This window comes from Lactuca serriola, chromosome 2 (genome assembly GCF_051521515.1).
Source record: "Lactuca serriola cultivar US96UC23 chromosome 2, Lser_US96UC23_V15, whole genome shotgun sequence".
Classification (NCBI taxonomy): Eukaryota; Viridiplantae; Streptophyta; class Magnoliopsida; order Asterales; family Asteraceae; genus Lactuca; species Lactuca serriola.
This window is the reverse complement of record NC_136409.1, coordinates 180,710,654-180,716,952: the sequence shown is the minus strand read 5'-3', so window position 1 is coordinate 180,716,952 and position 6,299 is coordinate 180,710,654.

Sequence of the window (6,299 nt, the reverse complement as noted above, 5' to 3'; positions counted from 1 at the left end):
CATGTTTTATCCCAACACATTTGTAGATATAAGATAATTATACAGTTTAAATCATTTAAAATGTGTATAAAATCGTTCATCCAGCATAGATAGCAAGTGTTCAGATAATATGCACACATAGCACGTAATTTATATAAAATACTTCATATCTATGTGTAAGTTGAAAGTAACTATGCACTCACCTGAAAGGTGGTGACTCAGCACTCGGACAGCGCTTCGATACTCTCAAAACAATTTTCCTTCGATAAAACCTAGTACCAATACCACTAGGGTTTAGTCTAATGATAACCGCGACAAATTAATAGTCTGACTATTATTATTATTATTATATAAGCGTTAAATAACACTCAATATAAATCATAATAATATCCCAAATAATTATTTTAAGGACCTAATAACATTACTATAATTATTTGAAAGCTATATTAAAAATTGCGTAAGCGTAGCTCACTTACAGCAGATTTTAAAGAAAACCGGGCTTTGCTCGGAGCAGCATTTCGAAAACGAAAGACCCTTTTTCTTGGGACTCCGGGAACCTCGGGGCTTCCCTCGGGTGCTAGGGGGTTTACCTAGGGTTTAGGAGGGTTTAGGGCACTTAGAGAGAGAAAGAAACTAGAGAGAGAATGATTTTTGTGTGAAAAAATGAAGTTGCCTCGGCCCCCTTTTATAGCATGCGAGGCCTCGGTATGTTGGGCGTACCTCGGACCTAGGCTGGGCGTATTGCTTCGTTCGTACAACACGTGTCGCGAAAGGGTTTGGTCATCGTGGCGTAATGCGGACCGAGGGAGAAACAAGACCACTGTGCGTTCCGAGCCTCGTACGCGAGGCATACTCGTATGTTGGGCGTCCGATGCGAATGTTGAGCGTATGCGAGGACTCCGTGTCATCCATCCGAAGCGAGGCGTGATCAGCAAGCGACGGTCCAGATGCTGCCACGTCATCAACTTCACACTAGATTCGTGATTTTCTACTCCGACTTTTAAAAATCATAACTCTCGCATACAAGCTCCGTTTTTGATGTTTTTTATATCCATGCGAAGGCGGGAACATACTCTACAACTTTCATTTAGACTCCGTCAGTTAATTTTGACTCTATTTTAAAAGTTATATTTTTAACAAGCCGGGATAGGATTGGTCCGTTAAATTCTCATAACTTCTTCATCCAACGTCCGTTTTCGCCCATATTTTACTCGTTACGCTACTCTTAAAAAGATCTTCGATTCTTGTTTAGGTCGTGTCGGCTAAAACCGCTCGGTCTATTATTCGAATTTCGGGTTGTACACCGCTAATCCCAAACTTCGAAAAATCATAACTTCTTCATACGAAGTCAGATTTGAGCGTTTTTTTATGGACGCTCTCGGTTTAATGTATCCTACGACTTTCATTTAGATTGCTAAGGCTAAATCTTGCTCTATCGGATTTCGGCGTTCTTTATATGTACAGAAACCTTGTGACATATTCTACAACTCGGTTAAGATTATTTATTCAAAATAATCTTTTGTCAAAAAGTCGTTTTCGACCCCTATTGCCTCTAAATTAACTAGCCCGGATCTGCAGGCGTTACAATAAGTATGCCCTAGAAGCTTGGATCTGTGATTTGGGGCCGCTGCATGGCTAAAATCAAGTCTGTATGGAAAAGGAACTGAATGGACTCGGCGAGTCACAAGGTTGACTCGGCGAGTCACATGAAGATGACCGTGAACTCGACGAGTTGGATGAACAACTCGGCGAGCCCGATGAAGATCACCATAAGACTCAACGAGTTGAAAAACAACTCGGTGAGTCAGATGAGTTTTCCCTTGAATATGTATGCGTGTGTATCTGTTGAGTTGCAAGGAGGGAACTCGACGTGTGACCTTAAGTTTGATCGAGGATCAAAGGAACTCGATGAGTCACTCCGATGACTTGGCGAGTTGGAATGTACTTCAGGGAACTCGGCGAGTAGCCAAGGGTACTCGACGAGTTAAGGTCAACATGGACTGTTGACCTTGATTGAGGACTTTGACTTTGACCAGGGGTTGACTAGTGGTTTAGAGTACCTTGTAAGGTTAAGGACTTATGAGTATGATGTACTATGATGATAGGTGGTGGAACCTGTGTCAAGTGATCCGAGAGTTGGAGTTTACCTTCCGTGTCGACATCTGCGAGGTGAGTTATCCTCACTATATCGATAGGTTCTACGGCACCAAGGCCGGCCCTTTAGTTGTTATTGTTATGGTATGTTGCATGTGGTTATGATTTGTTAGTTCGGAATCGAGGTAGACAGTATGTTATGCTTTTATGATCCGCATGGATTGGTGTGTTAGTGACCTGATGAGTTGGTACTCTAGTTACAGGAGAATTCTATGATTATGATCAGTGAGATAGATATGCTTGATGCTTTCATATGCCAGTATATGATAATTATGCGCACATGGTTATTTGCTTGTTGCTTTGGGTTGAGGCGGTCCTGCTTTGTGCTGAAGGCCAACATACCCTATGAGCGGTCTGGGGAGACTGTAGGCCCACGTGGCGGACCAGTCATGTCGAAGGCTCGGGATAGATTCATATAGACTATAGGCCCGGTAGGGCGGTCCAGTTAGGCCGATGGCCCAGTTTATATGATGATTGCTTGATTATTACCGATATGGTATTGTCAGTATGGTATTGGTATTTTGGAGGTAGCTCACTAAGCCCTCGGGCTTACACTTTTCAGTTTATTGTTTCAGGTACTTCAGGATACCATGGAAAGGTGAAGGCGTGACCGTACCGCTCCTCATCCTTATGTCAAGATTTTTGGGACACTCTGATGGAAAATGATTTGAAAACATTTTGTAAACAATGCTTCCAGTTTTTATTTATGATTGAAAAGGTTTAAATTTGGTGTAAATTTTATGGATGTTATAAGTTGGTATCAGAGCCTTGGTTTGAGTGAATTGGAGGCACACTCGTGTGAACCCAGTCTTAAATCAAGGAGATTTTCGGAACATAAGTTATAAAATGGTTTTCAAAATAAGGATGGAGGATGCAGAGGGTACGATCAGCCAGAGCCTGTATGTGAACCCCAAAATACCATACGGTTATTTGATATTCTCATATGTTAGAACAACATGCTAGTGCTAGGCTAGGGATCTTCAGGAATCGCATGATAGCCTTGCCTGATTATATGATGCCTATTAGCCTAGGGTTTCTTGTATATGGAATTGACATCATAACTGTAGATGTTTGGTGTATGCATCACAGCTGTGTATAATCAAGATCTTATAGCCTGAGAATGTCTGATTCAACCTTAGTGTAGGATTAGATATTCGAAAGTCTATGGGGTCCAGCGTTACGTACAGCTAGCGTACATCGTCGCTGCAGGGGATGATGGAAGTTTCATGGATGTGAGAGTTATGATGAGTGGTGAGGCTAGATGCGAGATATTTGGTATTCCCCTAGAAGTGAGGGTTGGGCGCATTCCTATGTTGATGATATTGTTAGGGCGTTGTGATGATACTTGAGGCAAATATGGGTAAGTGTGGAAGGTAGTATGGGCCCGTACTACTGAAAGCACAGGACCCATACGCGTAGCGAGGAAATCACAACCCCTGGGGGTTTTTTTGGGTTTTGGTCTCCCGACATTATGTTATTTATCTGATGACTTGTATGTATATATTTCAGTATGGTGGTGACGAGACGTGTTGCTTTGGGATCCAGATCAGGATCGGGGTCGGGAGACGGAGGGTTGGAGGTGCCGATAGCACCTGAGCCTGTGGTTCAGATAGGGACCGAGGAATTGGATGCCAGGATTAGGGAGATCATGCACGATGAGATTGCTGTCACATTCCGAGCGCAGCTGCCAGAGATGTTTGGGTTGATTAAGACCGCGATGGTTGAGTACTTTGATGAGTGATATGCAGCTCTAGCAGAGACAGTTTCCGCTGTAGCCACTTCGGCTGTAACCGCGGCAGGGGTTGGAGGAGGAGTCGGCAGGGCTTTCCAGTACTAGGACTTCGATAATACGAAGCCCCCGAGGTTTGATGGTACATAGGATGCGATTAGGGCTATGAGATGGTTATCTGACGTGGAGGGTTGTTTCTTCACATGCTCATGTCATGCTGACCAAAAGGTCAGGTGTGCCCTGAACCTGCTAAGGCTTGGGGCAAAGGACTGGTGGAGGCTGACAACTGGGTCGTATACTGATGATCAGCGGGCTGCTGTTACTTGGGAGCAGTTCAGAGATATGTTCCACACTCGCTATGTTCCACGCATTGAGCGGGAGCAGCTTGTGCAGAAGTTTTTGACATTGGAGACAGGATGGGAGTCTGTGATGGAGATTGCCCGTATGTTCACGGAGAGGGCTCTGTTTTGCCCGGAGTTTGCTTCAAAGCAGTCTCAGATGACTCGTTATCTGACTATGCTCAAGACTGATATTCGACAGTTTGTGTATACTCAACGATGTGATACCCTCCTGGACCTCAAAAAGCCGCGCGGCGGCACGAGTTGGAGATAGAGCTGCAGCTGAAGGAGTAGCGTCAGGCACCAGCACAGTCTTAGCCGGCGCCTAAGCGGTCTAAAACCATTGATACATAGTCTAAGGGTCATCAGAGCCGCACTTGTGGAAAGTGTGGCAAGGCTCATTCGGGGTTTGTCAAGCAGGAGGTGGGTGCCACAAATGTGGCAAGGAGGGGTACTATGCCATGGACTGCCGTTAGTCTGCCCCTCCAGCAGATATGAGGATTTGTTACCATTGTCATCAGGTTGGTCATGTGAAGACCAACTGTCTGCAGCTCGCCGCCAAGCCGACGTAGGGTTCCGCGCCAGCTGCTGGGAGGATTGGAGATGGGAGGCCAGTCAAGGTGGAGCCTCCGAAGGCTCAGGGTCGCGCCTTCCAACTCACGGCCGAGGAGGCCAAGTCAGCACCGGATGTGGTTGCTGGTACGTTTCGTATTCTTTGTCTCAGTCTTTGTATTCGTGTTATGCTTATTGATTGTACATGTGATTAGGTATGTTTTTAGTGAATTCTTTGCACGCTTTGGTATTATTTGACTCGGGGGCGAGTCAATTGTTTGTATCTCAGACCTTCTCTAGAGGGTTCAATGTGCCGATAGATGATCTTGAGTGTCCGTTGCGAGTTTCGATCGCCAACGAGCACGGGGTCTCTACTTCTTCGGTCTTCTGGGGATGCGAGTTGGAGATTTTCGAGGTGCCCTTCCTGATAGATTTGATTCCTATTCCCATGAGGGATGTAGGCGTGATTATAGGGATGGGTTGGCTTAGGCGTTTTGGCGCCATGATCGACTGTGAGGGGCAGCGGGTGGTGGTTCGAACCCCAGGTGGGAGAGAACTTGTAGTATATGGTGAGGGCACCAGGTTGGGATCAGGGTTTTGTTCGGCAGCCAGGGGTCGGCAGTATATTCAGCACGGTTGTGCCGGTTATTTGGCGTATGTCATAGATACGTGGGTTAGAGAGTAGCTCCCAGTTTCTGAGGTTCCGGTGGTGAGGGAGTTTGCTGATGTGTTTCTAGAGGAGTTACCCGGAGTGCCTCCGGAGAGGCAGGTTGAGTTCAAGATTGACCTAGTGCCAGGTGCGGCCCATATCGCTAAGGCGTCGTAACAACTGGCACCGCCAGAGATGCAAGAGTTGTCATCTCAGTTGCAGGAACTGCTGGGCAAGCAGTTTATTCGCCCGAGTAGTTCACCCTGGGGAGCACCGATCCTTTTCGTCAGGAAGAAGGACGTCTCGCACATAATGTGCATTGACTATAGGGAGCTGAACAAGTTAACGGTGAAGAACCGTTATCCTCTTCCGATGATAGACGAACTTTCGATCAGCTGCAGGGTGCATCTTGGTTTTCCAAGATTGATTTGAGATCAGGATATCACCAGGTCAGGGTGAGGGAGGAAGACGTGGAGAAGACCACGTTTCAGACTCGTTTTGGTCATTACGAGTTCGTGGTAATGCCGTTTGGACTCACCAACGCGCCAACAGTGTTCATGGATCTGATGAACCGAGTATGCAGACCGATGCTTGATCGCTCGGTCGTTGTATTTGTAGATGATATCTTGGTGTACTCCAAGACTCAAGAGCAGCATGAGGAGCATCTCAGGGAGCTGCTGGAAGTTCTGAGGCGTGAACTGTTGTATGCCAAGTTCTCGAAATGCGAGTTTTGGTTACGGGAGGTCCAGTTCCTCGGACACCTCGTTAACCAGGAGGGGATTTTGGTCGATTCGGCCAAGGTGGAGGCGGTTATGCAGTGGGAGACCCCGAAATCTCCCACTGATATCAGGAGTTTCTTGGGTTTAGCAGGGTACTATCAGAGATTCATTCATGGTTT